At 43.3% G+C, this 27,539-nt stretch overlaps 2 protein-coding genes across 4 annotated transcripts in view; one reads left to right on the top strand and one right to left on the bottom strand.

Annotated features, from left to right (window-relative positions):
- Positions 1-20,815, bottom strand: part of FDPS (farnesyl diphosphate synthase) — a 169,022-nt gene extending 148,207 nt beyond the window's left edge. Inside the window, exon 1 of the mRNA XM_086947406.1 lies at positions 20,730-20,815. The gene's annotated coding sequence lies outside the window, so the exon portion shown is untranslated. The remainder of the gene's footprint in view (positions 1-20,729) is intronic.
- Positions 20,816-20,864: 49 nt separating this feature from the next.
- The window catches only part of PKLR (pyruvate kinase L/R), a 73,534-nt gene continuing 66,859 nt past the window's right edge, over positions 20,865-27,539 (top strand). Inside the window, exon 1 of one of the 3 annotated variants that reach the window (XM_086947400.1) lies at positions 20,865-20,986. The gene's annotated coding sequence lies outside the window, so the exon portion shown is untranslated. Of the gene's footprint in view, positions 21,068-27,539 lie in introns of all 3 variants that reach the window. The other 2 variants (XM_086947402.1, XM_086947401.1) reach the window with 2 other exon arrangements.

The raw sequence follows: 27,539 nt of genomic DNA, 5'->3' as shown, positions 1-27,539 counted from the left end.
TGCTCACTGGTCCTCCGATTTATTGGGGGACAGTGTCCCCTGTGTCATTCATCAACAACATAATAAAATTATGTTCTGAAAAAACAAAAGTTTCTCTCTTGGAATATTTTGTACTCTTTTGATTGATTCTTGAAGAATATCCTGGGGATAACCTCTTTGTCGATATTTGGTGATTTGTTCTTTGATTGTAAATTCAAGTTGAGCAGGTTCAGATGTTATCCTTTTTAATCTGATCAGTTGAGATGTGGGTAGATGCTTTTTGAGCATGTCAAGGTGGAAGCTTTGATATAGAAGACTTGAGTTTCTGTCAGTTGATTTAATATGAACTTGAGTTGTAAATTTGAAGTCTTCTATATTGACCTTCACGTCCAGGAAGACAATGGAATCACGATTGATGTTATGAGTGAATTTGATTCTTTCATTTCGAGTATTCATGATAGCAATGTTCCTTTCAAGTTTAGTTTTGTCTCCTCTCCATAGGACGAAAATATCATCGAAAAATTGTTTGAATATAATCAGATTGTTTTGCAGGGTCAGGGTTATTCAGGATGAAATCAGTTTCAAATTTTGACATGTAGATGCAGGCATATGAGGGGGCCCCCCCAAAGCCCATCGATGTTCCATTGCATTGATTATAAAAGTGGCCTTGCCACTCAAAATAGCTGGGAAAAAGAGCAAAATGCATCAGTTTTGATAAGAATACTTTTTGGGTATCTTCGATGTCTTCATTTAGTAGGTTCCATTCTAAGGCTTCAAGGCCTTCATTGTGGGGGATAGAAGTGTAGAGTGAAGTGACGTCTATAGTGCATAGCCTATAGTCTGAATCTGGGGATAAAGTGACATGTTTAAGGAGTTTTTAGAAAAGCCATTGTATCTTTGATATATGTACTTCATTTTTGAACGATAGGTTGAAGGTACCAGTCAATGTATTGCCCTATAGGTTCGGAGATTGAGCCACAGGCAGAGACTATGGGTCTGAATGGCGGATTCCTACAGTCCTTATGGATTTTTGGTAGCATGTAAAGCTTAGGACGTCTTGGATATTTTGTCGTGAAAAATTGGTGAGTCTTTTTCCCAATCCATTTCATTTCAAGAGCAAGATCGGTTATCTGTTGCAAAGTTTTTTTGTACTCGTTGGTAGGATCTGAATCAAGTGGTACGTAGGTATGTTCATCTTGAACATGTGTGTTTACACTTTGAATGTAATAATTGGTGTCCATTACTATCAAAGCTCCTCCTATATCGGCACGTTGAAAAGTAAGTTCTTTATCTTGACTAAGATTTTTGAGAGTGTTCCATTTCTGTGATGTGAGATTCATTCTCTTAGGTTTTGCAAATTTTATTTGTTGAAGTTCAGTGAAGACTGTTCTTTCATAGGCTTCAATGGACTTATGGGTTGTTGGTGCGCAGAATGTACTTTTTGGTTTGAATTCTTTAGTGGTGACATCAGGTTCATTCCCTGTGAAATTTTGGTTTTCCTTGAAGAAATATCGTAATTTCAAATTCCGAAAGAATTTAAACAAGGCTATCTCAGTTTCAGGCAGGTTTGATCTATATGTAGGAACGAATGTAGTGCCCTTGTTTAAGATCATCATCTGGGTTTTGGTAAGTTCTTTGGTGGAAATGTTGATGACTAGGTCACTTTTGTTTGGCTCCTTGTGACTCGCCTTACTCGTTCTTCTTCTGTTTCTTTTTCCTCTCCATGTTTTCCTGTCTGTGGAGGAGCGTTTGCTGCTGGGCTTATTTCTAAAAAAGCCGGTTGTTGTACTTAAGTTGAATGTGCTTGTTTTTCAGGTAATTTCGAAGTGGAAGGGATAGGTTTCCTTGTTTGCGATATCTCTGATTCTGATACTACACTTTCTTGAGAAGAACCAGCATTTGATCTTTGTTGCGGTTGTTGCCATTTCTTTTGGTTATAAATTTCGGCCCATGTATAAACTTCTTCAAGTTTATAATCGATCGTATCTCGTCGATTTTTCCGTACTTTTCGAACATTCACCTCTTTGGTGTATTTGTCGAGTTTTTTATTGACGTCCTCTAAAAGTGTTTGCAGATCTTCAAATTTATTTAAGTCTCTCTTAATGCCTTCTAGTTCTTCGTCAAGTTCCTTTAGTACTTTGGCAAGTTCTTCAACGATTAAAAGGATAAGATCCAGTAAACATTTATTGAGAATTTGATACCACTTCTCTATGAATTTCTTATTATTTTTGCACAGCATCGGTTTAAGGGCTATTCGTAATCCCAGAGGAATCCTTTGGTTTTTGTGGTAGTGAATTGAAGTAGTGGCATGTAGCCTTTGGTTAATGTCTTTTTTACTCACATATTCTAGTTGACGTAACAGTTGTGCTGTCGTGGATATTTGTGGTGTGAATGCTCTGGTCTCCTGTATTAAACCATATATGTCTTTGGCTGTGTCAGCAGAAAATGCTAAAGTTTCAGCTTTGTTTGTAGTAATCTGTGCTATTTCATCTAGTTGCAATCATGTTTAATCGTTGGTGCAACTGGGATAGGGTAGGCAAATTTCAAAGATGAAAAAAGTCTTGAATCCCTAGGCACTCGTTTCAACAATAGATTGAACAGTTGTTCTGAATTTTTAGATAGGTGGCGTCGACGTTTGTCACACGATGCCTTGTCGTGTCTTGAATTTAAGGAATCTATGTGTGGAGGTCGGATAACCTTTCATGTAAACGTGCGCTCAAGTTAACATGAAACACAATGCTTCTTCTCAATCTTGTAATTTCTCCAATGATGTAAAGCCAAATGGTCTTTTTATGAGAACATATCGGCATTTATTTGTTGATTATTTTCATTCCTTATTTCATTTCATAAGGGTCAATCATTCATCTTTCAACTTCCAAATTTTAACATTACTCCTCCGCCCAATGCATTTCGGGTCGATAAGAGAGACCCTTTGTCAGGGGCCTAAAAAATGAATTAATACAGGACCTTAGCAAGCAACCAAAATAATAACATGTACAGGCAGATTTACAATAGTGTATCATGGTAATCAATTCAGTGAATGACAGCTTAATCACGACAGTTTCAAAGATGTTAATTACTAATGTTAAAGAAATTCAAATGCAATCAATAATACACGAAGTTTTATCAACATAGTGATGAGTATTAATTTAAGCATGACATTATACAGATGGTCTATGCGAGAACGCTGTGTGCGTATTACGATACAGTTGATAGAGCTAATGAGAAAAAGCGGTGTGCGCGGGAAAACTTACTGTGAGTTGAAGTCGAGGTTCGCGTGGTGTGTTTACAAACGCCAAATGTGTTGAAAGAAGTAATGGAGTTTTACGGTGTATTACGCTGTCACATGATGTGAGTGTTCTGACTTCAATAGAAGTGGGAAAAATACTACGCGTGAGGCGCGTAGTTGAATCGTGGTTTCTTAAAAACATTTAAACTTGAACAAATGATAAATTTGAAATATGCGAAAATGTCGATGTGTTAAACACAAAATTATATGAACGTATTCATATACAGTGGACTTTCACTAACCACTTACACTCTTAAAAACACATGCACACAGATTAAAACATGGGATCTGGACGCCTAATCGATCCAAACTAGTAATCTAGTCATGATTGTTTCTAATCATATAACACTATAGTCAGAAGGCCAGTAGCCCACGTGAAATGCATTGCCATATGTTTCGGTAGTTGTGAAATCTTCTAGACCACCTTCTTCAGGACCATATACAAATAACCAAGATAATTTGGCACATGCAGAGGAGTCCATGTGAAATATAGAGGAATTAATCTTAGATTTTTTTAATTATGTTCCAGATTCAATGTAGTGAAATGGGAAATTTATTTAAAAGTGAGTAAAGCAGTACATAAAAAATGGATGTAGCTTAACCATTCATTAAGGCAGTCAGAATACCATTTTAATCATGCAGGTGTCACGCTCAGTATTTTCTGTGGGACAGATGGACAAAAAATGCAGAGCCTGTCCCAATTTAAGGTGATAACATATAATTATTACAACCTTTTAAAAAAAATAATTATAAAGAACTTTTGTTATCTTTTGATATCCAGCTAGCGAGGACTCAGTTCTTTGTTTTGCTTTTCTCCCACCCTCACTGGCCTTGCTGAGGGCTTTCGTACAGTTATCGTCATGGGTCACCTGCGATAGTACCAAGTGGAGTATTACCGGATGCATTATTATTGCTTCACTTGTGACACCAAATTATACCTCAAACTGCGAAACTTGTACTGGGGGCCAACATTAGGCACCAGGCTGACAGGGAAAGGGTAATAGCGTTAAAGGCTTCTCTCCAGTATGAGGCATTAGACAGGGTACATCCTCCCCTGTCATGGTGCATGTGTAATAGTGTGTGACTAGGAAGATTCCTTTAGTAGGCAGTCTGGGATCAGGTGTTAAAGACCTCTATGAGACCTGCATCTCCATCAGAAGAGAATCAGGATACAGTCTGAAATCTGGTTTGGTTGGGATTAAAGAAAAACTCATAAATTCGCCTAAAATGATCAAATCTGAACTCAGATTTTCCATGTAGTTTATTCTTTCATCCCTGGCTACTATACCAATAACTGTATCATGCGGCATAGTGGATTTTATATAGTAAGAGGGGGCCTCACTTCTTCTCTCATCTTTACCCTCTGTGCGATTCAGGAATACCGCAGGGATTAGAAGTATGATCAACAGATAGGTGGGACTCAGTTATGGGCCTGTGGCAGACCTCGCTTTGTTGAGATGGTGATTTGATGTCTTAGTTCATGACGTGTTTTTGGATACGCAACACACATACTAAGATTGTACAGGAATGTGTGTGAAGCAAGTTAGGAGTTAGTGTTAACCTTTGAAGAAACAAAACAGAGTGTTGGGCCTGGCTCAAGATTTGAACCAAAACAATTGGTGGAGGTGTGGGCGTAAGGAGAAAGTTTTGCACCACTGAAGTGTAGGGAAAGATATGTTCTGCCTCTTGATTTATCCCTGATTCCAGAGATGTGCATAACTGGTCTTGCCATGTTTCAGGTCTTACTCACTGGGAGATTTAGGGCTTTATTAGGAGTTTGGAAGACAGGGAATGCTATCAAAATGTGACTGATATCCTGTGCACCTTATTACAGGTGCCATGGGCTATATTCAGGGCCAATGGAATTATGCGATTCTGCAGTTTCTTTAGCATAATTATAATTTACTGCATTGGCCACATAATACATTTTCTGCTGCATAATCTGCAGATTTTAACCAAAAAATAGTTTCTAGCTCAAAGAGATCAAAAGTTACAAATCGTTGTGACACGTGTGCAGTAGTAGAACACCCTTCACAAAGGTTAACTGGTCATCTTTAATGTTGCTTATTTCTGTATTTAGTTGTTAAACTGGTACTAATGTGGTGAAATCTTTGCGCAGATAGTATTACCATGTATAAGAAGTATGAAATAATAAAGTAATACTATTTTAAAAAGTGCTGCATTATGCTGCATAATTTGCCTTTTCTTGCTGCATAATTCATTCAATGGTTCTGTCGGGAAACAATTTCTTTCATAAACCTTCTATATAGGTAAATCACTTAATTTGCATTGTTATTAGACAAATTCTTTTCTCTACTGCTACCAATATATTGGAAAAAGAAAGAAGGGTAAACACCCTGTAGAAGTAACCACACACACCTCTTCTCGAGGATTGTATCAAATTTTATCTTATTTTTACATTTTTTAACCTTGAAATATCCTATATATACATATATACAGCGGCTGTCCTAAACAAAATTGACATAACAATATATCCGTGCAGAATTGTGTTACAGTGCAATAGTGACAAGTGATTAAGTTGTGAATACATATATACAAAAAGGAAACAGTGTGGCATTCCCCAACTTTAAGATGATAGTTTCAATAGATACAATTTTCTTCTTTATGTTGAAACTTAGATAGGGACTGATCCATATTTTAACGTCGACGTTTCGACCCTAGACATTGGTGCTGGTTTTATCGCAACCTGGGCGGGTCTTCATCAGGACTATAATACAGTTGGACAGCCTGTTATTTTAGAAGAAAGCCTGCGTGTATATCTCATTGACAGCAGGGCAGAAACGGTATCTCAGCCGGCCCTATCTGACACCGTAGGATCAATCCTGGTATCTTACTCGTTCTCAGTTTATCCACCAGCCGGTGGGAGATTCTGGATATCTCGTTATAGTAGTGCCGCAATTGCGATCACTTGCTATTCTAGTTAGACCCAAAGCTGTATTAATCTCGCTTTCTGACCGTCAGAAAGCGAGATTAATACAGCTTCGGGTCTAACTAGAATAGCAAGTGATCGCAATTGCGGTACTACTATAACGAGATATCCAGAATCTCCCACCGGCTGGTGGATAAACTGAGAACGAGTAAGATACCAGGATTGATCCTACGGTGTCAGATAGGGCCGGCTGACATACCGTTTCTGCCCTGCTGTCAATGAGATATACACGCAGGCTTTCTTCTAAAATAACAGGCTGTCCAACTGTATTATAGTCCTGATGAAGACCCGCCCAGGTTGCGATAAAACCAGCACCAATGTCTAGGGTCGAAACGTCAACGTTAAAATATGGATCAGTCCCTATCTAAGTTTCAACATAAGGAAGAAAATTGTATCTATTGAAACTATCGTCTTAAAGTTGGGGACTGCCACACTGTTTCCTTTTTGTATATATGTATTAATTCACAACTTAATCACTTGTCACTATTGCACTGTAACACAATTCTGCACGGATATATTGTTATGTCAATTTTGTTTAGGACAGCCGCTGTATATATGTATATATAGGATATTTCAAGGTTAAAAAATTTAAAAATAAGATAAAATTTGATACAATCCTCGAGAAGAGGTGTGTGTGGTTACTTCTACAGGGTGTTTACCCTTCTTTCTTTTTCCAATATATTGGTAGCAGTAGAGAAAAGAATTTGTCTAATAACAATGCAAATTAAGTGATTTACCTATATAGAAGGTTTATGAAAGAAATTGTTTCCCGACAGAACCATTGTCTTTATATATACTTGAAACCCAGGTTCTGAGGGTCATTGGGCCACCCCATTGTATTTAATGCATAATTCATTCAACCCTGCATAATTTGGTCCTCCCCTGCCTCATAATTCCAGTGGCCCCGGCAACAATGCACTTGTAGTATATTGGATGGAATATCCGCCACGCTTGCAGTGTAGTACCAGGTCCGCCAAACTCTAGAGAAGGCCAACAGAGCTTACAAACATGATGATGGAGGTTGTAGTCAAGTGAAGAACTTGACTATAAACCAGGTTAGAAGTGCTGGGGCTTAAGACATTCTGTATCTTCATGTGGCATTGACCTGTAGTGTGATTGAAAGTTGATTGAATGTGCTAGAAACCCTGTGCTCAGGGCAGACAAGGTGGGGGATTAAGGGCATTTTGCCCCAGGCCTTGCACTTTACAGAGTTCTTGCCTCTAGCAGTTTATTTATGAGACATATAGGTGACAATACCACTAGATGGCGCCAGAAGTCACACATTCTTTTCCCTATGAATATTGTTTTTAAATTCTTAGAAACAGGTGTCCAATAGCACTTGGCAAATACCTTCTCCAGAGGGCCCTCCAATTCGTTTTGGCTCCAGGGCCTCACAAAATCTTTTGATAAGTCTGGCAATGTGGTATCCATTGTGAGGGAAGAAATCAGATGTGAACAAATGCAGGACCTTTAAGGGAACTTGCTTTAAAAGTGTCTAGAAGCTGAGAAGTGCCTTTAAGTAGAGTATTGTAGGCAGCTGGAGGAGGCTGTCGAATGTATGCGTGAGCATCTTGTCTGATGGTCCCAAAAAGAGAACCACATTCGAACATCTGTCATCTGAGTTTTTGTTTTGTGAATCAATACTGGGGAAATAAGCTACAAGATTGCAATGTAAATACAACGTGAAAAGAACATTCTGCAAACTTTTGCAGGGATAGGCAGTTTGCAACCACTGAGTTCTGACCTTCTCCAGCCCTGCCACTTGTGTGAGGAAGGAGCTCTCCGAGTGTCGCTTGTGAACATTCGTTGTGCCCTGTTGCACTCCTGTTTTTGATAAAATGCTTATTAGTGGCAGTGATACGGTTGTAAAAGAGCTACTGTAACCCACAGATTTTCCTAGGTGTTGCTTTTAATTGCTTTTTGTATTTTTAAAAGCCTTTTCCATTTTTGTAAAAAAAAAATTGTCATTTTTAGTACTGGTTTGACAGAACAGCTGTCGCTAGACCTGGTGTGATTAAAAAGAGAGAGCTTTTTGAGTACTACACAGAGGGTCAGTTACTCTGCCTAGAGGGTACAGCTTTTGATTTGTCAAAGGCTGTGAGCTTCAACAGAAAGAGTGCTTAACCTACAGGCACCTACAATTGTTCATTTATCCAGCTGCTTCATCCTGGCTGTTTATCAACCAAAGCTAATATGTTTAACATTTTCAGTCACATACATGCCACTATGATGGCTAGAGCTTGCCCTATAAGATCACACAAAAGACACAGCGATTCTATTAAACAACTTTTCCTAGACATACTTACTGATTTTGGGCCAACTCCTTCCTTGGTGATAAATTAGGATAAAGTCAGCGAGCCTGACTTATCTATACTACTATTATAAAGAGAGAACTGTGTCCTTTGAGCCAGGTAAACTCGAAAAGTACACCACCAATCACAACACCCAATACAGCAATTGGAAAGGGGAGGTCCAGGAGATGGACATAGGCTATAGAAAACCACACCATATACATTTGGGGGGGGGCGTTAGGGGAAAAGTAGTCCGTATGGGCGTATGGATACAGTGATTGCGCGCGGCGTTCGGCGTAGTCACAACGCTTGCGAGAGGCGTAATGGCGTGTGGGCGTGATGTCACGTCAACGCGACGCTCGCTGTCCGGACCAGAGCAAGGGAACAAAACACGACATGCGGGGAGGAGCGGTGGCGCGGGACCGACACACAACATTGGAGTGCCCAGCGCGGGGAGGAGCGGCGATGCTGGTGGGAGCGCAGGAAGGAGCAAGGGACACACACCCGACATGCGGGGAGGAGCGGCGGCGCGGGAGCTGGTATGTACGCTCTGCTGCTCCCGCTGATGGCCGCTCTGCTGCACGTCTCCTGCAGCGGTGCTGCCCCCAGCCCCCTCTTGCCCCGGACAACGTCGGGGCGGGCTGCTAGTACTAATATAATAAAGAGAGAGCCCAAACCTTTGAGGCGGGTAATCTCAGGAACCACAGCACCAATCACAACACCCAATACAGCGTTGGAAAGGGCAGTTGCAGCAGAAGGACATAGGCTATGCAGACGCCCACCATATACATTTAAAAGGTAAAAGAACCGTGCCAGCAAAGTAGTCCCTTGTGGGCGTGTCTGCGTTGCGCTGTGGGCGTGTGCTGGGGTGTGACAAACGCTGGGGGCGTGTGGTATGTTCCGCCCGTCATGCCATGTCTCATGCTGTGTGCTGGGGGCGTGGGCGTGTGCGGGGCGCGGGATTACGGAAAACAAAACCGAGCGTTGTGCCCAATATTTCATTGGTTTTTGTTCCCAGGTTCTGTACATTCCAGCTCCGGGTGACCACCCTGCTCCGTTTACATACCCCTGCACCCCTTAATCATAACCCACCCTTACTTCTTAAAGTACCACAACACCTTTAAACACTAACCCATCTTAACCCTATAAATATACCCGGTAACCCAAAACCCAAACCTATCCCTAAACCCTAAAAATACCCCTGTACCCCAAAACCCAAACCTAGCCCTGAACCCTATAAATACCCTGTACCTCAAAACCCAAACCTACCCCTGAACCCTAAAAATACCCCTGTACCCCAAAACCCAAACCTAGCCCTGAACACTAAAAATACCATTGTACCCCAAAACCAAACCTACCCCTGAACCCTAAAATACCCCTGTACCCCTAAACCCAAACCTAGCCCTGAACCCTTAAAATACTCCTGTACCCCAAAACCCAAACCTACCCCTGAACCCTAAAATACCCCTGTACCCCAAAACCCAAACCTAGCCCTGAACCATAAAAATACCCCTGTACCCCAAAACCCAAAACGATATCTGAACCCTTAAAATACCCAAACACCCCAAAACATATACCTTAGTACCCCAAAACATATACCCCTATACCCATACTTACCTTATCCAAGCATTAAAAAAAACATGCTTTTACCATTCATGCATTTACAACGAATTTCGTTGTAAATGTATGTGTGGTAAAAGCATATAAAATGTAATGCCATGCGTTGTAATGGCATTGCGGAGTCATGGTACTATCCTAATGAAAGTATGCGGAGTGATGGTATGCGGAAAGAAAGTTGCGGAATAATGGGCGTTTACCCATCACCCGGTAAGTACATTGGTGGCACGGCGGCCCACATCTCCAGCAACATACTCATATTTTTTCACCACCGATTTGAAAAATGCACAGGTCTCTCTCATTGATGGCCAGCACCGACATACACTTTTAGACAGACCTCCCGCCACAAGTTCTAGAATTGCGAACTTTAGAGCTGGGGAGCTACGTTCGAATCTCGGCATCAGCTGAACATCCTGTGATTCAAGGAAAATCGCTTTGTCTCCCCATGCCTACCACAAATGAATGTGTTCTTCTGTAATGTAAATTGTGCTCATCCCACTTTGTCGACTTCGCGCTATATAATATTGTAAGGAAAAATAAAGTAGGGAAACTCGAGTTCACACTCTACTGAACGCGCACTCTTAAGTGCATCAGCAGTGCACTGTGAATCGGAGCGTTTCACAGGCCTGTCACAGATAAGAAATGCAATCAAAACGAAATCCTACAAAACAATATACTACTGGCCGGCAGCAATTCATACCCGGACAACGTCGGGACGGGCTGCTAGTTTATTGTGAAAGGGATAAGTTGAAGTTGGGGCAATTTGCAGAGGGCACGTATACCAAAAAGGTTTCATGGCGCTAGTTAAAGTCAATGGGCATTTATGAGTGAATGTTAATACTCTATTAAAATCTACAGAGAGATATTTTGTTAGGTTGAATTACACAATTTATTGTAGTAGGCAAGGATTTAGTGTTGGCTACCCCGTATCCCAAGTCATGGGAATAGAAGATTTTTACTGTGATTATCCTGGTTAGGCACCCTTAGGAGACATTAGTATGTTGTTTCGCCAACTGTATTTGTTGTTTCATTTCTAATTTTGTGACTGCACGCCTGATGGTTGCCTTGTTGGAAAATGTATGCTAGATACAGTTAGTGTGAGTTGGTTAGGGTGAGAAGCCAATGGTAAATGTACAGCCTTGATTGGTTCACTGATAAACATTATTCCTGAAGTCATAGGTCTGATCTCTTTATTATAAGATATTATGACAGAGGCATTATTTATTGTGAATAACATTTGCTAGGGCCTATGGATCTTAAATGTTGTGAATAGCATTTTCTAGGGTCTATAGTCCATAAAGGTGAATTGTTATCATGCTGTGGTATATACTGGAGACAGGTATTTTGTTACGTGAAATCTCATAGATTATTGTCGTAGGCAATGGATTTGGGTGTTTGTCATCCCCTGTGACATAACTTTCTAAGGTTATCTTTGACCTCTTAAATCACCATAAGGGTTGTTTGGACTGGTACAGGGTGCCCACTTTAATTAGTGGACAACATATACCAGGCCAGCTTCTCACAAAACACATGTATTTTTGTGTAATAAACCTTTAAGGATGGATTGTTATTGTACTGTGTTAAGCCTCCAGACATCTATTTTACTACTAGAAATCTCACAGATTACCTTTGTAGGCAAGGTGGATTTTGCTGCTGATTACCCTCTCTTGATGAACCCTAGGAGTACAAGATATGTACTGTAATAATTATTGCTAGCATCTCTTCAGAAGGTCTGTCAGGCTTACTTTTCTGCCTGGATCTTGTAAATAAAAGATTTTTAAAATACTTGCTCACAAGCGTCGCAGGTTGATCTGAAACATGTTTTTCTATAGCCATAAAATAAATTACACCATTTTTCAACAGTGTTGACAGAGTGTTCTTATGTATTGATTCTAATGTTTGGACATGGAGGGAGCTAGGTCACAGCTCACATCCAGACAGATTTTTGGATGTTCCTAGTAGGGTCAAATCTTCCACTTATGTTTCAGAAAATGTTCTCGTTGACAGAGTTTGTGTGTGTATTTTACTAGCGGTAAGTTTCCTGAAGTTTTTTTTTCATAGGTTGTGAATTCCATCTAGTGTTGGAATAACATGGCAAACACGGTCATGGTGTTCATATCTTACAATCACAGAAAATCTCAGATTGCAAGGTTTATACAACATTACACGGTGCTTATTTAATTGGTTGCAAGGTGGGTAGAGCCTTGGCTCATTTTTCTTTGCAACATGGCTTGAGCTGCTCTAGTCATTTTTTTTAGGTCGAGCTAGAATACGCATGCTTGCATGCATCTAGCTCGACAACCATAGCCGTCCGTCTCCTGGGAATCTGTGACGGGGGTTGGGCACGAGCGTCAACTTCACCTCGTGGGCGCGCACGCCCAGCCCAGCACCGTGCACATCCCCTGCCTCAGATTCCCTGAACACACACATACACATGCAGGCACACACACACACACGCAGGAACACACACACACACACACACTTCCTGGGCACTCATTGCACAACACACCCGGAACCCACGGTCACCCTTCACCGAGGCAGAGAGGCGCTGCCACTTACAATCCCTACCGGTGAACAGACCAGTCACGACAGCCTTGCCTGCTCCGGGCCTACCCACGAGCACCCCGAAGAGGCTGACAGGAGGACCCTCCAACCCCCACACCCTGGAAACTACCAGAGAGCCCCATGCCTCCCCCCGAGCCCAGCTCCAGGACGTGGCCGATTGTCCCCACTGCCATCCCGGCCCCCACACTCACATCGGTGCCCTCGGCGGACCTTCGGCTCCGTCCTCCCCGAAGGCTGCTCCACCCGGACACTGGAAGTATAACAGGGCACGTACGTCAGGCAGGGGACGCTCACTACGCCTGCGCACAGACAGGTTGACACCGTGAGCCAGGCAGGGCACGCTCGCTGCGCCTGCGCACAGCAACAGTGCCTCTGCCCGGCATGAGCTAAAGGGACTGAGGAAGCAGAGCAGACAGTAGAGCCAGTGAAGAGGGGGGTGCTTCCTCGCCCGATTCCCAGAATACGACAGCCGCGGGACGGTTATTGCTGTGCTGGACACTGGCGTGGACCCTGGGACGCCGGGTATGCAGGTAACAGAATGTGCATGAAACGCAGGGACGAGGCGCGCTTTCGCCACCCTGCGATCAATGCTGTGGGGGTGACATGGTTCATTATACGCATTCTTGTAGATATGACCTCTTACGAGCATCTTCCGTTTCACTTTTCACCATTACAGATGCAAAATTGTATGAACATTGGGAGCAACATAATAAAGTATAGGCGGTGCTATTGTGCCGTTCGGAAATTGTGTGACTTCATGAATTTTTCACCCTAGTTGACACCGCAATTAATTTGTGCATATATGCACTGTTGTACCAGTGCGTAATCTGTGTGCCCTGCATTCCATGATGATTACCCAACCGTGAGGTACAGTGTGTAGTTTGATCAACGACAGAGTGTCTGCATAAATGAAGTCATCAGTTGAGTCGATCATCTTGGCGTATTATTAGCATAGTCCCCAAGAAATTTAAATGGTCTGTTTTTCAGAGAGTTTTCCAGAATATCGTTTGCTTCTGCATGTAGTTTGTAGTTCCTATTTAAAGTGTGTGTGATATCAGACTACTATTCAGATTTTATGAACGGTAAGATATTTGCGTGCATGGAAAAACTACCTTGTAGCTCGAATGTGGCACGTGCCTCTCGGTTTCTGGTGATAGGTTAGTGATGTCTACGGTTTTCTGTGCATTATATAGTCCCGCTCCATAGCTCATAAAAAGGTCGGCAGGAGTGTTTTTTTCTGATTTCGATCTCTTGGGAGCTGCCATGCTGTTTGTCCTTTATGTTTGGCCTGGGACTAGTAGAGCTTGTCGCTCGAATGCTTTTGCTTTTATGGATGTTGGTAGCTAATTGTATGTCCAGTTAATTATGTGTCTGTTGCCCTGGGCTGAGAGAAGAAATGAGATGCTTTTATAGTCGAATTGAGTATTCATGTGTGCCAGCCAGTTTCATATGGTATTTGTGTGAAAACTCAATGCTAGTTTGCATGAAACTAGGCATGAGCTGAAACATAGTGTGGTCATGAAACTCTTAATCAGGGTAGGCGGATACAAGGATCTGTGTGAGACATACACTTAGCACACCCCGAAAAATCATGGGCTTTAGCTATAAGTAAGGACTGTCAATAGATGCCTTTTCTAATTTCTCTTGGTGATTCCGCAGACTTTCTATATTTTCTGCCCTGTGCGTGAGGTGCATCATCAGAGCTGTGTAAATAATAACAGCTGTGAGCCCCTGCGTGAGGTGCATCATCAGAGGTGTGTGATAATAACAGCTTTGAGCCCCTGCGTGAGGTGCATCATCAGAGCTGTGTGAATAATAACAGCTGTGAGCCCCGTGCCTGAGGTGCATCATCAGGGCTGTGTGAATAATAACAGCTGTGAGCCCCGTGCTGAGGTGCATCATCAGAGCTGTGTGAATAATAACTGTGTCAGCCCCGTGCCTGAGGTGCATCATAAGAGCTGTGTGAATAATAACTGCCAGCATCCCTGTGCTGAGGTGCATCATCAGAGCTGTGTGAATAATAACTGCGTCAGCCCCGTGCGTGAGGTGCATCATCAGAGCTGTGTGAATAATAACTGCGTCAGCCCCGTGCGTGAGGTGCATCATCAGAGCTGTGTGAATAATAACTGCGTCAGCCCCATGCGTGAGGTGCATCATTAGAACTGTGTGAATAATAACTGTCAGCCCCATGCCTGAGGTGCATCATCAGAGCTGTGTGAATAATAACAGCTGTGAGCCCCGTGCTGAGGTGCATCATAAGAGCTGTGTGAATAATAACTGCGTCAGCCCCGTGCCTGAGGTGCATCATCAGAGCTGTGTGAATAATAATAGATGTGAGCCCTGTGCCTGAGGTGCATCATCAGAGCTGTGTGAATAATAACAGCTGTGAGCCCCGTGCTGAGGTGCATCATAAGAGCTGTGTGAATAATAACTGCCGGCATCCCCGTGCTGAGGTGCATCATCAGAGCTGTGTGAATAATAACTGCGTCAGCCCCGTGCTCAGGTGCATCATCAGAGCTGTATGAAAAATAACAGCTGTGAGCCTGTATCTGAGGTGCATCATCAGATCTGTGTGAATAATAACTGCGTCAGCCCCGTGCGTGAGGTGCATCATCAGAGCTGTGTGAATAATAACAGCTGTGAGCAACAGCATACTCTTGCACACACTCTCCCTGCTCACCAATTCAACGTTTGCTAAAAATGTTATGCAAGGCATTGTCATACACAATGCCAATAACTCAAACTTTAATGCTGCAAGACCTATTGCATTGTAAATGCTTGTCTTACTTTGTTGCAAGGTTTGTGAATTCTTGGTCTGTTTTTTTGGGTGAAGGGACTTGGCCAGTGTTACTTTGTAGCAAGATGTGATATTTCCTGCCCTGTTTCCTCTGGATTCTGGGAGTGTGGGGCGGAGGAATTTAAGGCTGTTCCACTTAGGAGAGTAGGCATGCCTATTTTCTTTTTCTGGCTGGCATTCTGCATTCCAGGTTTGTGAGGGTTCTTTTCCGTGTGATTCTGCTATGATTGTTAATTTGCCATTTTGTTGTTTTTGACACACTGTACTGGCTTACTGCGTTACTTCCCTCAGTGGCGGGGATGATGGTCTGTTTTTGTGTGTGGTATGGGTGGCAGGACAATACTGTGGTGTGCCCAGTGGCAGCTCCTCCGCTAAGGCAGAGGAGCGTTGCCCAAAATAAAATGATAATAGCACCATGTTATTATCATTTTATTTTTTCATACTGGGTCTGTAGGTGTGGTGAGGGGCAGGGCTGCCCACAGAGCTGAGGGAGGAGCAGTGAGCACTTTTTACATATGCATCACAGTTTGGCCGGCCATCTTGGTCTGGCCAAACAGTCATGCACACTTAGCACATTCTCCTACCAGCTGCATTACACAGCCGGGTGGAAAACATGCACAGCCTTCATTCCCTGTCTGAGCACTGAACCACAGCGCTCAGACCAATCACAGTGCTGGCGCTCAGACCAATCATGACGCTGCAGTTGTACTGTAGACAGCAGCATCATGATTGGCGAGGGTAGTCTGGGAACTTGTGTGCTCCCTGTTTCCTGTGTTGGCAGCAGGCAAATAAGTGGATCTTTCTTTTTTTTTAAAATTCTTTTTCTTTAACCCACCCGCCCCACTACAACTGCACAGTAGCAGCCGCTACTGTGTGTGCCCTATACGATTGATCGGATTGGCTGTTTGTGGGGTTACTTTTGTCACGTTCTTTTAGAAAATTAAGACCTGATCAATGCTAGCCAAAACTTCAAAAAAATGAATACATCAATATGCAATTTTACAGAATACTTCACGGTATAGGCCCTTGCAATGAGCAGTTTAACATGTGTGCCCTTTTGCAGAGATACCACACTAGCCTGTCTACTTGTCTCGACCCCACCAGGCTTTCTATAGCACAAAGAAGCCACGTACTATGTTTTGCAGATTCATTACAAATATTTAAATCAGCATGCCCTTAGCACACATTTTCCTGCCTACACCTTTTCGTCATTCACTTCAATACACAGGTCATTTTGGTGAAGGTTTATCCTAGAGAGGCCATTTTTAATGTTGAGAACTTCCCTTAGCAGAGATGTTCCAGCTTTTGAGGCCTGATAACAAGTGACCCGTTAAACTGAGATTCCCTCGAAAAGACCTGTTTCCGCAAACACATTTTTAGGCCTGGATCGCAATTATAATTGCATCAGTAAATACCAGGTGCCATTAAGCCTGCACCCCGTTAAACTGCAGCCTTAAAATAATGGGTGATAATGCTCTATAAATGCTAGGACATGTGGAGTGTGGTGCCGTAAGCACCAAAATCTGTATGGTATAGCTAATTTGAAGGGCAAAAATGGAAATAGATGATAATGATCACACTGATAAATTCTGAACACCTCAGTATTAGATTTTTATCAGATCCAATAATTAACCCCAGTTAACTCACACTCAGACTAGCCCAATAAGAGCGCTTGCCTCACCCAATCCTATGTTCTTTTGTTTTTAGGTCTCGCCTAGCGCATGCGCTGTCTAAAAGAGGGCCTCTTGGAATCACTTCAGACATCCAAGAGACTTCTGTGTGGGTCTGCCACCTCCCACACATCCCATTGGCCTCTGCGTGTGGCTTTCAATAATGAATGGACGCAAATGGCCAAAGATAGGTGCATGTCCCGCCTTTCCTCATAACTTTCACTCCCATGACCTAGGGGTCTCGGGAGCGAGCAGCAGCCCGCAGTGTGCCAGCTGCATACTTTAAATTCCTTACAGCGCGCGCACCACACCCTGGCTTGTTGTGTCAAGTAGCGCTTTATCTGTAATTATGGCGCTGCGCCTTTCATCATGCTTTGCTTAACTTTTATTCTTGTCTGTAATTATGGCGGCTGTGCCTTTCATCATGCTTTGCTTAACTTTTATTTTTGTGTTGCACTATTTGTTTTCTGAGCGCTTCGTTCCCTCTCACCCCGCTAAACTCCCGGCCCATTTGTTTCACCCCCTTCCCGGCCTCTCTCCTCCCCGTCACTTATAGCCCTTGTTTACTTAAGTTTTTTCATCTTGTCATCAGAACATTAACCTCTTGGGACAATGAGTGTCCTTCTATGGATATGGTTTCTTCACTAACAAGCGCCATCTCATTTTCCACATCTCGTCCTACTTACAGTGCACAGTGATTTTTTACAATTATATTTAATGGACACTTTTATACTATCCTTTTGGACTCCTTCCATATTCTCTACATTATTGGTCACACGGCGGGTGTATGTGGGTCTCCTGACATGACGGGGTCTCGAAGCGAGGCTTTAATGGAGTAACACATTTTTCCATGGCAGATATTTTCCCATGACACACCGCCTTTGATTGCTGGCTCTGGACGTCCCTAGAAAGCCCTCCATCCGCGCCATCCAACACTTATCCGGGACCGATACATTCTCATCCGCCTCGGAAGTGTCCAGACATTCCCTCACTTCCTGTTGGCCGAGCCCGGGCCGCTTGGCTCATTCAGGAGGTTTCCGTCCTCATGCTTTTGAGTACCTAGCGTTTCTGTCGTAATCACAGCTCACTAAAAGATGGGGGGGTGACATTTCCATAAGCCATTATTGATCTATCATGCAGGAACACCTACCCCATTGGCCAGTGGCCGCGATGCTTACCGTTCTTAAAGCACAGACTCAAACACTTTTATCATGCCTTAGCTCTTAAGTCATAGCTATTGCTAAAAGAGGTTATCATTTTTATCGACCTTGGGAGGATGAAAGGCTGAAAGGCTGAGTTGGCACTGTGAAAATCAATAGCACTAGTCTGCAAGTAACGCACAGATCTTAGCCGCAGGTGCTCGGCCCACTGCACCAACGCACTGGTCAGTGTGTGACTGACCATGCAGGTGTGATCACCAGTCACAGACGCTATACACTGACGCTTCACATCCTGCCTGTGTTGCTTGTGCAGCCCCCGCCCAGTATCAATGTTTCTCGTAGAAAAATTCTTCCACCTCGCAGGCAGCCCCTCTTCCAGGACGGTGGTACACTTATAAGGTCCCAAAGGCTAGAACTATTGGCTGTGCCAATGCTTGTTTCAATATGCTGTTCCTTGTCCTCCATTCAGAAGTTTTTTTTAATGTCTTTATTATAATTAGGGCTCCCGGTTTTCAGTTTTTACCGATTTTTATATACAAATACAGACAGAAAACAATATTCAGTTTGTTTGTATTTATATTTAGAAACGGCAAAATACTGACTAATTTTGCCGCGTTCCAGTGCAGAAGGCCGTGTACAATAGGCGAGACGCCAGTCACAGGGCATGCGTTCAATGCTGCGATGCGGGTCTTTAACAGAATCATCCCGGAGCGTGCTGTGTCCAAGGGGCAGAGATGAGGTGCTTGCTGTCAGATATATGGGAGGGTCGCTAGCCTGATGCAGGGCAGGTAAGAGACAGTACGGAAACCGCATCTGAGATTACAGCACCGCGGAAATACGCTCAGTGCTGGATTACCGTCGCTGCACCCAATGTCCGTGTATTTTGCTACTGACATTCCTTAAGGAAAACAACGTGGTGGTTTGAGAACACGATGTGTCTCAGCAGAAAGCATAGGTGTGTATAATAACATCCGCCGATGTTTCACCTGAGGAACATGTTGTTTATTGCAACACGAGTCACCCACATTCCAAATAAACAATTCTGCTGTCTTGTGTAAAAGGCAGCTCTTTACCATTCGGTGTTTAAGCCACTGAGCACAGGGGGGTCCTGTAGACACTGCCCGCAGTCTGGTGTCTATCAACCATAGGCAGAGTGGAGATGCTGGGGGGCTCTAAGAAGGGGTGAAAACAAAGCCTCATTAGCAAGTGAATGGTCTTTTTAAAGACCTGTGAATCGCGGCTCTGTGCATGCCAGGGAAGCGGTCTCAGCCCGGGCTGACACACACGACGGGGGGGGAGGGCCAAATGGGTGTTGCGTGCCTGGTGGGAGAGATGGCCCCACCTTGCAACCCAGGAACCTGTACAATCCATGCTAATGAGGTCTGATCACTTGGAAACTAGTCAGGGCAATGTGAGTGCTTGGCATGGATGTTTTGACTGGTTTGTGAAGCAATGCAAGGGAGACAGCTACCTACAGATCTGTACATTCATCCTCACAGTTAGACTGCATAGAACACTAATCTCCTCCAGCATAGCCCTAGCCAAGCAATTGATTGAAATTTCTCATAATGGATTCCCTCATCCATGCAAGCAGCTATTGCCCTCCGAGGTCTCCCCTCTCGTACATTGACGGTGGCAGTTCCCTCACATAACAACCGAGAGCATGTGTGCATTTTCAATTTAAATAAATGTGTGGAAAAATACTAGCTATAGCGTCGTCTTTTGCTTGTGGCAAAAATAAATGTGGGTAAATACAGAAAAAATGCCCAAAAAATAAATATGGATAAATACAGACGGAAATGGCAAAAAAATAAATACCATAAAACCGAAATTCCGAATTATGTTAGAGAACAAAACTCATACAGGTATAAACCTTCCTATTTAGAACATTCAGAAGGTAATTAACTAACTAGTATCTTAATGTCAGGCTTATACTTGCCAACAATCCCAATTTAGATAGGACACAGGCTATTTATTTGTATAAGTCATTTTACTTTTGTCAAGTTTTATATACCGAGGACTCGACACGAGGGTAACGAGCACCAGTTCATATATATTATTTTTTGGACACAGAGAGATTAAGTGATTTGCTCAGAATCACGGGATGTTGAGCCGACGCCGAGACTCTAACCTGATTGATTACCCAGCTGCAAAGTCGGCAGCTCTGGCCGGAATGCCACATCCTCGTGCTTAAAACTTTCTCTGAGTCAATGTATGTTTTTGTGAATTAAAATTCCTTCGATTTTTTTTCTCTAAACCTCCTTCTCATGCGTTCCCAGTCGACTGCAAGTATTCAAGTCCAAGGTGAAAATCTCCCCCAAAAAATCCGGTCCGGCCGCGCATTGATACCAGACAACTGCAGCACTTCTGTAAAGGTCTAAAAACAGGCCTTTCATGAAAAGTTTGCTTACACAGACTTCGTATTCACCATGTGGTTCCCGAGGGGAGTTTTCGCATCACCTCACTAGACCTTCTGCCATTCTTTGGTCGGTTCTTGTCCCTCAGCTGCACGCGCCGCGCCAGGGCGGTGAATCACCGGGAGAGGCGGGGCGCGCCCCAAGGCGGCCACGCCCAGCGCGAGGCGGCGGAGAGGGCGGGACCCGAGGAGCTGCACTTCCTGGGCTGGGTGCAACTTGACTTCTCTTCTCACCGACCATCGCCTGAGGAGGTGAGCGCGCGGAGGTGTGCTGCTGGGTGGCCTGTGGGCAAGGTTTGGGTACCCGGGGAGCATCGCCCACCTCCAGATGAGGCAGGAAGAGAGGGGGGGATAAGGTTTGGAAGGATGCGCGTGCAAGTCTGTTTCCTGTATATAAACTTCAAAACTTTCGATTTAGGCCACCGTTCGGTTTCTTTTATGCAAATTAAAAGTTGCACGGCTAGTATTAATTTATTTTGTGGCACACCTTTCAGACCTGGGGCCACATCCTGGCCATGCATGCGCATCTGGGCCTATTCATTTAGCGGCGTGCTTGGCGCCACTACATGAATAAGCAGTGCCTGGAAGCGTTTATAGTAGCGCCGCATGAGCATGCGGTGTCTTCTCTGTGCTTCATAGACGGACGTGTGCGTGGATGCCCCAGCCCTTTGGTCTTTTTCATAGGCAGCCCTGTTCTCTTTTAGACGCCAGAGCTTTGCAGCTGCTTTTGAGCCATCACTCGCAAACCTCTCTTCCCAAATTGTAACTTGCTATTTGTGGAAAATCTAGGACTGGCAAACAAGTAGCAAGTGTAACAAGGAGGTACATAGCTTGAATTTATATCTCAGCACGATTGAGGCACCCTTGTCTGATTTAGGCGCTATTTGCCGTACATCCATGCAACGTAGGGGTCTGTGTCACTTTTGGATAATATGGGTGTTGAACAACCTCTTTGTTTGCTTGCAGTAGCCCCCTATAACCAGGAGTCTGTGGCACTTTGACCGGTGATGGCGGTTCCTCTGAGTTTGCCACATTGTGAAATATTTTTGTGGCTTCTGCAACATCTTTGCCTCTTGTGCTGGTTGCTTGGATGCTTTTATCATTTTGAATGTAATTGCAGGCGTTTGCTTTAGATTAAACCAATTTGCGTGTGTCTGCACCACGTGTTTCATAAATGACCACCCTGTCTAAAATCTGTCTACACCACCTGACCGACAGATAACCCCTGCTATTAGTAGCTGGCTTCCGGTCACAGGCCACTAACAGCCTCGGGTTGATCGTTGCATCTTGGTACTTGTAGTTCAATTTGAATAACTCAAAAATAAAACCACAAGTAGCAGAACGCAAAATGTCGCTAGCCAAAGACACCGTGTTGGCAGAACTCCTCTGTCTAGACAATTCGTAATAACTACGATCACCGTGCGTGGTTTTACTAGCATGAGAAGTGTGATAGGCTGAGAGGATATACGCACGAGGCAAAGAAACGGCCCAGGCCGCCGCAGCAGGTGCTTAACCCACAGAGCTATCTAAGGAGCTGTATTCTTACATCTTGTAGCATTCTATCACACAGGCATTGACATAGAGATGTCATGGTTGCGCCTAGCTAGTCTAATTTTGCTACCATTCCACTGCAGTTTGAGCATCATTAAAGGGCGTTGGTTGTTAATTTTTACAATCAATTTAACAAACGCAATTCTGGCATTATGGACCCTTTTGAGTACTTTTCTGCGGGCTTTTAAGTGTGACACTAATGTTTACCTTTCCATCAATCTCATGGGTGATTTTATTTTGCAATAGTGTGAGAAAGATTGATAACTTTTTGACAAACCTCGGGATTCTATAACTGATTGTACGCTGCATTTGTTAACACCTCCAAGGTGGCACTCGTGTACGATTTATTAAATACATTTAATCTATATTTTACTTTAAACTGTGGGAGGATATATGTTGGGATTGGGCTTCTCCTTTTATTGGAAGGGGTCGCCCATTCATTACTAATTACAATGTATTTTTGTCCTCCTTTTTTTTGTTCATTTGTTGAGTAATTTAAAGTAAGGACTAGTGTTTTTAGGGATCATAAATCGCCATCTGTTTCACAAAACCTGTACCCTTGTGAAGAAAAGCAGGTTAATTGTTATAAGAGGTAGTAAGTTATTTAGGGTTGTAGAATTCGCTGGGCCAACTTGACGACATGTGTAAGGTTTTAATTTTGTTGTCTTTCTGATATATATATTTTATAGTAATCTAGATTTGGAGTACTCGCCCTGTGTGGCACTTTACTCTTTCAACTCAATTTGTTTTTATTCGAGAAGCTCTTTACCACATCTTGTTTAGTCAAACAATACTCTTAAGTGATTCGATCAACGCTCCCCGCAAGATAAACAGCATCAAAAAGTCACCTAAATCGAGCACAAAAGTGGCTCTCTGCTGATCTAGCTATAAGAATGCCATCAAAGAGAGGAAAGTAGCTACTAAGGCCGAGGCATGGGAGTGATTAGATCAGGCTTGTACACTACAGGGCAGTAGGGCCTTTTGGTGGGTAATTAATTCTTCGTTTTGGGAAGCCACTGACCTTCCCTCTTTTGGCTCTTGTATTCAACCAGATGTTTAGGGACAGCATTTGGATGGCATTTATGGTGATACCTTTGCTGACCTTCCTAATAATTACCATCTTACATCAGATTGTGTCTTTAGTATCTATTTTACCCATGAGGAAGGGCCTGACGTGATACTTGGAGTCAAACTGGCAAGACTCCAACCCAGATTGATATAACCGTGATCTTACCCTTTCAGCACATCTTCGTATCACGATCTTAAACGCAGCTCTTGTGACCAAGAGACCTCCTCTGGATCACACTCCTTGATAGTGCCCATCTTTAAAAAGGGCAGCAAAAGAACCCCCGTTGTTATAGGCTGATCTCTTGAATCAATTTGCTTATAAAGGTAACCGGTCGTATCATTTTGGGTAGGGTTTCTATCTGGGCCAGCCAAAATCGCATCATTTAGGTCTTCATTGTGGTTTAGGGTTGGGCATAAATGAACAATTTTTGAATCTTCATCTTATTATTCATACATACACCATAGCTAAAAAGGTATTGAATACATTTGACCTTTATGGACCTTAGTTTGGCTTTTGATTGTGTGAATCCCAGCAAACTCTGGTCCATTATGACCGGTAGCTCTCAACAGTGTTAATTTTTATGTGTGACATTAATTCGAATCTTACAGCCAGAGTCCGATACCGACCTAGGGGAGCAGGCACTCTATTTTTCAGATTGCAAAGTGAGGTCCACCCATTTTCTAGCTGTTTGTGTTTTTACCTTCTGTATATAAATCAATTGGAAAACACATTAACTTTAGACATGAAGCACATGCCAGTAGCCGGCCATCTTACTATTCCAGCATTACTTAATGGTGATGATGCTGTCTTAGTTTATAGCGCAGCCAATGACCTCAAACAATTGATATATTCATTTTACATTCTGGATAGCTGGGAGTTGAGTACTGATTTGACAAAATCCCACATAACCGGTCTTAAATCGACTGAGTATAGAGTGCTTAAAATCAAGGAGAGTCTTATCTGCCAGATTCAATCTTTTCCTTATTTAGGTAGTTTATTATTCTTCCAATAACTGGACTGGCTTTTATGTTAGCAGAAGACCATTATTTGTAGGTTCATCTCAGCAGTCAGTGATTTTAGTTTCAAGGCTAAGTGATGAGAATGTCGAAGCCAGCATCTAAATCGCTCTACCTGCACACTGTCGAACAGTTTCTTTAGCCCTTTCCTTTCATTACCTTATTGTTGCTATTCATATATCTAGCATGATGGGCCGGGCTTGTATTGTTTGCCTCATCACGTTACACCCTCTTTTATATTGGCTCGTCATCAGGATTCAGCTGGAGACTAAACTCAAAAGGCTTAATATTGAAGACTGTCCAGTTTGAACTCGGTGTTAAAAATTCCCTGTCTCAACTACTACCTCAGGTCCAATTCTACACAAATCGGTTGGCCGGTCCTGTGGGGATTTTTTTTTTAACTAGATTAAATTGCCAAACCAATGGCATTTGACCAGAATGGTCCTGTTAATGTGTAGATCAGTCCTTTGAAAAGAAGTGGAATTGAATAAATTGTAAGTTTAAAAAAAAAAAAATCTTCTAAAAACCGTGCCCTTTATGGAATCTTACCTGCCTTTTGTGGTAAATAGCAGACCCCACTTTTTATTGACTTTTAGAATGTGTGGCATTTTCTTTTGTTTGTTCCCAAAGCCATTGTCATCTTTCGTTTCTCAGCCGTTGTCATTGATTTCCCTTCGCCTTAAGAAACTTTGCACTTTATCATGGGTGCAAAAGCGATATCTTTTTTTTTTTTATATATCTGCAGACAGAGTCCGATCATTATACTTATTCAGTAGTTGCTATCTTCATAGCTAGTGCAGGTAACTGGAGAGATTATATATTTTTTAAATATTTTTTTTATGTCCAGTCTTCATGGCTAATGTTTCAAACTGATTTATCTTTGATATTGTCACGTACTTTACTTATGCTTACTACCCCTCTCGGGATATATGCCATCAGCCAGGGCTCTCTAGCCATCTTTGTCCAGGGGTTTTCTTTCAGCCTGACTCCAGGTGTAGCCCATCTTCTTGCAGTCAGTCTCGAAGCCTTGCCCCTTGTGTTTGTTTGCCTTCCTCTTTTCTTTTTCCTTGAGTGTTCCAGGTCAGGGTTTGCCTGGTTGTGTTTGACGTGGGCTTGCAGAGGGTGTGACCTCTTCAGCCCCAGCATCTCTTCATGATTCTTCATGGGCAGGGAGTTGCGAAGTCTGCAGCCATAGGTTGTTGTTGCTGATGGTGTTAGGCGAGCATGCTTGGAGAATTTTCCTCAGACAGGAGTTGATGATGGTCCGGACTTCTCCAAGTTTCTGCCCCGTAAAGAATGACCGATTTTGCACGTGTTAGAAAGCCTTATCTTGCTTTGCAGCGTTATGTCATTGGAGCTCCAGATCTTCTTTAGCTGAAAGAAGGCACCACTTGCTTTGCTAATTGTTGCCTTGAGGTTGGCGTCTGTGCCGCCCTGCTTGTGTATGATTCTGCAAGGGTAGGTGAAGGCAGGTGAAGTGCGTCGCCTGCTAGAGTGACTGCAGTTGTGCTGGCCTTGTTAGCCTTCAGAAGCTTGGTTTTTTCCCCTGTGAATGTTGTGACCAAGTTGTGCTGATGTGGCTGCCACATTGTCGACCTTCTCTTGCATCTGCAGATGAGTATGGGATAGTAGGGCCAGGCTGTCTGCAAAGTCCAGGTTGGTGAGCTGCGTCCAAGATGTCCACTGGATCCCATTTCTTCCCTTTGCATGGCTTCATATTCCAGTCTATGGCCAGCAGGAAGAGAAAAGATGATAACAAGCAACCCTAGCGGGCTCCACTTGGGGACTTGAAGGCTTCCATTAGTTCTCCTCAATATACTATCATGCAGGTCATACCCTCTTAAGAGTTCCTAATGATAATGACTAGTTTCACTGGCACACTCTTGTGGCGGAGGAGTTTCCAAAGGGTCTCTCTGTCCACAGTGTCAAATGACTTCTCATGGTCAATGGATTTAACATAGAGGGGGGACTTCCATTCCATCTGCTGCTTAATGTTGATGCACAGTGTTGCAATCTGGTCTGTGCTGGATCTAGCTTTGCTAAATCAGCTTGCTGGTCTTGCAACGGAGCGTCAACTTGTTCCTTAATTACGTTCAGGATGAATCTGTTGAACACGCTGCCTGGGTTGGATAGAAGTGTCCCTCTGTAGTTTACGCAGTTACTCGGGTCACCTTTATGGATTATCTTGACGAGAGATCCCCCCATTCCTGTAGATGGCACCTTTTTCGCAGATCCTTCCAACTTGAGGTTAATTATGTCTACAGATTTTTCATTGTCTGCCCTCAGCGCTCCGCAGGAATGTTGTCTGGCCCTGCTGCCTTCCCATTTCGCAGACATTTGATGGTTTGCCCTATTTCTTCCTTGGTTGGTCTGCTGTAGTAGATATGCAGATCTTGTCAGCTTGCTGCATGTCTGGTGGAGACTGAGACACAAACCGGTTCAACAGTTCTTCAAAGTGCTCCAGCCCTCTCTGTTAGCCATTGATACCCGTGATTGTCTTCCCAGCTTTGTCTTTAACAGTCTTAATGGTTTACTGTATCTGCCAGAGATTTTCCTTATGTTGTGGAGTTCTTTCAAGATTCCATGCATTGCTGCTTCTGTGGCAAGACCATTGGTGACTCATCGCTTGTCCGCTCTTGAGCCTCTCCTTGCTTCCTTGTTGAATTTGGCGTACTTCCTTGAGCTTTCACTTTTTATGCTCTTGTTCGGCAGGTGTTGACCTCAGCTTTTCTTTCCTTCTCTCTTTGATTTTGTGGAGAGTCTCTTTGGAGATCCATTCTTTAAGCTGGTGTTTCTTTGGACCCAGTACCTCCTGGCAGGTTGATGTTTCTTTGATCTTCTCCCCCCAGACTTTCTACTTGGTCTCTCCCATCCTCTAGTTCTTGCAGGATTTGAAACTGGTTACTGAGGGTGACAAGAGTATTCACTCTGTTTTTGTGCATCTTTGAGGAGGGTGGTTTTAGATCCCTGGAGTTGTCGGTTTCCATCCATGGTTTCTTCACTTTTAGCCTGGCCACAACAAGGTGATAGTGACAGTGCGTCTACTCCTCTAATCACTCGCATGTCCTACTGGGCCTTGAGGTACTTCTTGGCAATGCAGATATAGTCGATCTGATTCTCGTTGAATAGTGGCACTCGCATTGCCTTGTGTATTATTTTGTGTAGAAAT

Source organism: Lissotriton vulgaris, chromosome 12 (assembly GCF_964263255.1).
Source record: "Lissotriton vulgaris chromosome 12, aLisVul1.2, whole genome shotgun sequence".
Classification (NCBI taxonomy): Eukaryota; Metazoa; Chordata; class Amphibia; order Caudata; family Salamandridae; genus Lissotriton; species Lissotriton vulgaris.
Note: the sequence above shows the minus strand (reverse complement) of the source record. Positions and strands in the feature narration are given on the sequence as shown.